Source organism: Prionailurus viverrinus, chromosome D1 (assembly GCF_022837055.1).
Source record: "Prionailurus viverrinus isolate Anna chromosome D1, UM_Priviv_1.0, whole genome shotgun sequence".
In the NCBI taxonomy this organism is placed as follows: domain Eukaryota; kingdom Metazoa; phylum Chordata; class Mammalia; order Carnivora; family Felidae; genus Prionailurus; species Prionailurus viverrinus.
Window position 1 is genome coordinate 92,649,696 of NC_062570.1, and position 6,871 is coordinate 92,656,566.

A 6,871-nucleotide genomic window follows, 5' to 3' on the forward strand; every position below is an offset into this window, starting at 1 on the left:
CTGAGACATGACCTATTACAGAGCTTCTCACAAACATTATCCTCCTTGACAAAATGAGAGTGATGAGTAAAGATTATTGTATTAGCTCCTACTGCCCCTTATGGCTCTGTTCTTGCTTCTCTGTAGTCTATTCCTAATATGGCAGCCATTTAAAAAGGAAAACCTTTAAAGGAAGTCAAATCATGATGCATCTTTACTCACAACCTCAGGTGGCTTCCTGTCTCACTCTAAATGGCAAAGTACATAGACTAGCCTATAAATTTCTATATAATCTACACACCCCCATTCTCGCTGATGCCACGGCTAAGATGGCAGCCCAATATGTATGAGACACAAAATTGAGAAGCTGAGGAGTATGTAAATACAACCTGTATTTTATTTATTTTATTTTATTTTATTTTATTTTATTTTATTTTATTTGTTTGTTTTAGAGAAGGAGAGAGCACATGCGAGTGAGCAGGGGAGGTACAGAGGGAGGGAAGAGAGAGAATTTTAAGCAGGCTCTATGCCTGATGCAGGGCTCAATCTCATGACCATGAGCTCATGATCTGAGCCGAAATCAAGAGTCGGACACTTAACCACTGAGTCACCCAGGTGCCCTGCAACCTGTATTTTAAATAAAGCTGCAAAGAATTGGGATCATAACTTTTTAAGAACTTACTAAAAAATGATTGCACAGGCTTTGGTATACTTAGATATCAACTTAATTTTCCCACACCCTTTTTGGCCACCTGAATAAGCAAATGACAGGGGAGAAGGAAAAAAAAGGAGAACTGTGGGACTTGTAACAAATGGAGAGCTGTGTGTTTTCCTTCCTGATCCCCACAGGAGATGCCTTACCCTAAAGCCAAAGTGAGAAGGCTTCCAAGAGCCACTGATAGGAATTGGAAGTATTTGCAAAAAGGGGAAACTGGTGTCTTTAATTTGAACATTCACTAATGCAGACGTGCTAACCTGTTTCCTGTGCTTATTTAGCAGCAAAAAGATTTAGAGATGGCCAGATGTAAAGAAGGGATGTCAGCGAACAACCTGCACATATACTCCTCTCCCAACAGGAGGTGACAAGGGTGAAATTTTGTATGGGTGAAGTGCAATTGCAGAATATAGCTGTAATCGATACGCCTTGCTGTTGGCTCAACCCACTTGATCCATTTGATGTGAACTGACAGAGTAAGAAGCGTGGAATATGCATCAAATGATGAGACTCAAAGTAAGAGGCTGGCGAAGAGGTTCATATTGAGCTAGATGTCTCCAGAGAATCATGTAGTGGGTTTTAGCAGTGCATGTACCCACTGACAGAAGTAGCTTTTGAATGCCTGCTACACAAAGGATATCGACAATGACACTTTGCCAAAAATTATGCTTTATGGCACCAGTATCTGAGAACCTAGAACCAAAAGAAGGATGAAAGGAGTGAACAAGACCACTACCTTTCCAAACCATGAAAGAAGAAAAGAAATATAATTAAAACAGATATGAAATGGAGGGATAACTGAGTTAATTAGGACTCCTAAATAATTAAAATTGCACAGAAAGTCATTAGATCTGAAAAACGCGATTGAATACTGAGGGCACAGAGATTTTACATATCACAATTGGTGGCACAGACCAATAATATAGAATCATTTTACATTTGTATCACAATAAGTGTTCGTATCACCCAATATAGCAATCCTTTAGATAGATGCTTTGTTTTATATTGCACCCTCCTTCTGGGGAGCATAGTGTTTTTCTCATTTATCAAATAATCGTAATTCATAGAGAAATTAAGACTGAAAAAGTTGATTTCCCCCAAGAGGATAATTATAGGCTTGGTCATAAGCTGTCTCAAATACTTTACTCATTTGAATTCATACACTCCATCTTTGATAATAAAGGCAATTTTTGTGTAAATGTAAGTTTCACTCTTACGTAAGGAATTCTCAGACACTTTTAGTGGAAATAATTTTACTATTTTAATTTTATCATTCTTAAAAATATGAAGTTTCCCTGGAAATGTAAACTTGTGCAGCCACTCTGGAAAACAGTATGTAGGGTCCTCAAAAAAAACTAAAAATAGAATTACCCTATGACCCAGCAATTGAATTATTAGGGATTTATCCAAAGGATACAGGTGTGCTGTTTCAAAAGGACACATGCACCCCAATGTTTATAGCAGCACTATCAGCAATAACCAAAGTATGGAAAGAGCCCAAATGTCCATCGATGGATGAATGGGTAAAGAAGGTGTGGGTATATATATACGGTGGAGTATTACTCAGAAATCTTGCCATTTGCAACTACGTGGATGGAACTAGAGGGTATTATGCTCAGTGAAATTAGTCAGAGAAAGACAAAAATCATATGAATTCACTAATACTAGGAGTTTAAGAGACAAAACAGATGTTCAAACATAAGGGAAGGGAAACAAAAATAATACAAAAACAGGGAGGGGGACAAAGCATAAGAGACTCATAAATATGGAGAACAGAGGGTTACTGGAGGGGTTATGGGAGGGGGGGAAGAGCTAAATAGGTAAGGGTCATTAAGGAATATACTCCTGAAATCATTGTTGCACTATATGCTAACTAATTTGGATGTAAATTAAAAAAAATAAAATTTAAAAATATATGAAGTTTACCAACTTTTTTTAGAAATCACTTATGTTTCTGAATGTGCTGAGTGAGATTGTATCAGACCAATACTAACAACTTAAACAACTATTCTAAGGAGTCTGAGGGTTCTCCATACAATCAAAATCTGAGAGGGTAGGTAGGAGGGAAACACAGAGAGAGGAACATGGCACTTAACTCCCTTTTCCCTCTAGATGCATCTGTTCGTTCCAAATGTGGAGAGGGGACTGAAAAGATGAATCTTTTCTAGTGGTTCCACTAGACTGCAGAGACAGAAATTGGGCATCACACCTGCTAAAGTAGAAAGGCCTCATAAAACAAGCCAGGCCTAGAGGAGTTCAAAAACTAGAAGTTTTTCCCTTCTAGAGAAAGATAACATGATATAGAACTTCTAATAATCTTTATAAAATTTTATTAAAATTTTCCAGTACTTAATGACAATTAGCCCAGCAGTTTGGAGTTATTAAGTGGGAATATTAAAACAAGTGTGACTAAAATGTTCAATAAAACAGACAATGAGAAGGAGAATTTTGGCAGAGAATGACAATCTATGAAGAAAAAGTTAAAAGCATGTAACTGGAAAATCCAAGATAGAAAGCTAAGAACAAGTTAAGTGGATATGATAATCAAAGGGACACATGTCTATAACTTGTCAGAAAGTCTAGATTAATGAGCTAATGTTGAGGAAGCATATGAAATGCAAAGTAGACATTTGAGAGATTGTCTAAAGGTTTTATTAAAAACAAGCAGAGGGAGTTCTATTGAACACACATGGAATAGATGCTGATATTGAGTAGTGACAGTATCCTCAAGGTTCCAGCATCCCCAACTTTGAGAGAATTTGCAGTCTTGAAAATTAAAAAGTCACTGACACAACAAATAATTTGTATTTCTACATTTTATGCTCTAAAAATGCTAGTGTTTGAAATATTTCATCACAGTGTTTAAAATTGTGAACTACTTGGGGCGCCTGGGTGGCGCAGTCGGTTAAGTGTCCGACTTCAGCCAGGTCACAATCTCGCGGTCCGTGAGTTCGAGCCCCGCGTCAGGCTCTGGGCTGATGGCTCGGAGCCTGGAGCCTGTTTCCGATTCTGTGTCTCCCTCTCTCTCTGCCCCTCCCCCGTTCATGCTCTGTCTCTCTCTGTCCCAAAAATAAATAAAAAACGTTGAAAAAAAATTAAAAAAAAATTGTGAACTACTTGAAAAATGAAGAGAGTTACAAGCATCACATAGATAATCCATTTGACTATAAATGTTTGGGGTTTGGGGGATACAAATATTTAAAACTGCCAGGTCTCACTCAAAGAAACATATTTTATATCCCCTGTAGCCTTAATACATGTCTTCTGTATCTTCCTAAAAGTATCTATTCACTTTCTGTTTTTTAACAAATTGTCCAATACAGACCATTAATAATAAAAAAAAAATAGAGATTTTCTCTCAGAAGTGCCTGAAAAAGATTCCTTTGACTTACTAAATAAATATTAATTACATTCATTGTATTAGATATTCTTAAGTCATTTAGAATGGATTTTCTAAAATAGGTTAAGTAGGAAATATGTAATCAAATGAAGCAGGGTCACTATATTTTACACCCAAATAAAACTAAGCATGCAAATAGGAAAGTGACATTTAATTATACAAACAGAAATTAGAAAAAAAGAATGAAAGAAAGCATTTTACTTTTTTCATAGTTACCAGGATTTTATTAACAGAGATATTTAAAACATGAAAAAATGATTTAATTCTTATTTAAACCTATTCATAACACTGCAATTATGTTTAAGTCATTTAATGTGTTAATGATAATCACCATTTTTAATATTTTTTATGCTTCTGCACATTCTAAGGTCAAAAGAAGTGATGAAAGACAGCCCCAGTTGTGCTTTGTATCTTCCAAATTTAAAAATTTGATTAACAATATTCAGAATCAGTGAACTATTTAAATCTTACAAAAATACTCACTTTTCTAAGATGGTCCTGAAAAAACTTGTTCCTTTATTTGGAAAGTGTTGAGAGTCTATTACATGCCAATACCTTTGTAGACCCTGGAACCATAGTAGTAAATAATACAGAGAAAACCCTGCCCTCATGGAGCTTATAATTCACTCAAGGGAAAATAGACATAAAAAATTACATCTGCTGGCAGAGCCGAGATGCGTGCCCCAAGCGGTCCGCCTCCGCTGCCTGTAGCCCGCGGCCCCAGCAGCAGCGCCCCCACCGGGTGGAACATCTTCCCCCCACAACCTCAGGGCAGCCGGCACCTGCCAGGATGCGGCCATTGTGTGCTATAAGGACTCGCCTTCTATCTGCCCGCAGTCCCAGGGAAAACCGTGATCAGCATCATGCCAGCTGAGGTTGGTGTCCTAGTTGGAAAAGACAGGTCAAGTTTTCTTCGTGAATGAGCTGACACTTGGGGGCCAAAAATGTTATCCAGGACTCGCTGCTGCAGAACAGGGAATTTACCGCGGATCTTCCTACCGGAAGGGCTGGTGGAACTCTTTCAGAGCCACTATCACCACGACTGCCAAGACGCCAGTCGTGCCGATGGGCAAAGAAGGTGTCCCCTGTGGTGTGATCAACAAGAAACGTTATGAAATGGCCTCCCACCTGCCATGTTCCCAGTGCTGACCTCTCTGTCCCTTTCCCCAACTACTCCCCACTGGTTTTCCACCCGTCTCCTTCCCATGCAGAACATACATCATTTTTATTTGGCAGGAGGCATTACCCCACATCCGTTATTGCTGCCAAAACCGCGTGGGCTAGGGGCTGGGGCTGGGGCTGGATGCACAGACAACTCCCCCTCCCCTCACCCCTCCTGTGTGTGGTTGGAAAACTTTTTTGTTTGGGTTTTTTTTTTTTCCCTGAATAAAAATGAGTCTACGAAGAAAAAAATTAAGTCTTATGAAGATTATGAACAATGTGAGTGTGAGTTGGGTGAGGAGCAATTTAAGTATGCAAATATGACTTGCAGAGGTGGTGATCTATGAGCAGAGACCAGATGACAAAAAGCAACTGAGCCTATGAGCAGGTAGCAGAGCCCCCCAGCAGAGGAACAGCAGGCACTTCACCCAAAGGAGATTTACATGTTTCAGTAACAGAAAGAAGTTCCTGTGGCGGGAGCACTGAGAGGCAGCTGTGTAGGAGATGGATCATAGAAGAACAAGGAAGACAGCCTTCAGACCATTAGGGAGCTATCTGCATAGTCCAGGTGAGGATGCTAACACTGATGCGTGGACCAGGTGGTAATGGTAGAGATCGAGCAGAGCAGCCAACACTCAGAATAGATTCACTGCTTGGCTTTTAAGTCGTCAATTAAATTGAACCTCTGCAAGTATTTGCTCTTGATATTACATTTTTAGATTCTCGTGTATCCCTTCAATTAGTTTTCATTCCTAATTAATATAATTTGTTTGTTTTTCATTTAATCGTGGACAGCGTCGACCAGGTTGGAAAGAATACCACATCTGGATCTTAATAAATCAGTGTATGTGAGACTATACTTTCACTTCTGAGCCTGGAATAGAAAAGGAGGAATGTAATTTTTAAAAATATAATTTTCTTTCATATAGATTATATATGGTGAGTTTGGCAGCTCTTTCAGGGTTGGAGGCCAATTTGCGAATAAGTTCTTTTGACAAACTAAGATTTGAAATATGACCAAGAAAGTTATTTGTGAATTTTTAGTTTTTCCTTTAACAAAGATTTCTAAATGCACCGTTATAATCTCTATCACAAAGCCTTTAACAAGAGATCATTTTAGTGGAACAAATTTTATATGTCAGTATTACTGTACATAATTCTACCTTTTTAAATGCACATCTATGGCCCATTTCTAACTTTTAATTTTAGAAGTTGGAAATCCCCATTATACATGGAAGAAATATAGCCTATGCATATATAATATATATTTTCATGTTAAAGGACAAAAGTCATATATTTGGAGATCTAAAATCAGCTCCAACTATTTCTACTCCAGCTCCTTTCTTTGAGGCAGAACTTTCTTCAAGCCATGCTAAATAATTTCCTACTGTAGCTCAAGCCCTCTTGTGCCTGTAATAGCCATGTACAGAATAATAGAACGCTAAATCTCTTTAACTGGCTTTGATTTTTTTAAATATGGTTAATTCAATATTTAATTTAATATAAAGAGAATGTCTGGACAAATAATACATTTTTATATCCAAGCTGTCACTTTTACAAAACTACATTACTTCCAGCTCCTACATCCTCAACATTTCCTAATAATTTAAAGTTTA

General features: G+C 37.9%; 1 pseudogene; it reads left to right on the plus strand.

Moving 5' to 3' along the window:
- The first annotated feature begins 308 nt into the window (after window positions 1-308).
- Window positions 309-5,243, plus strand: LOC125146535 (profilin-1-like; annotated as a pseudogene).
- Window positions 5,244-6,871: the final 1,628 nt, after the last annotated feature.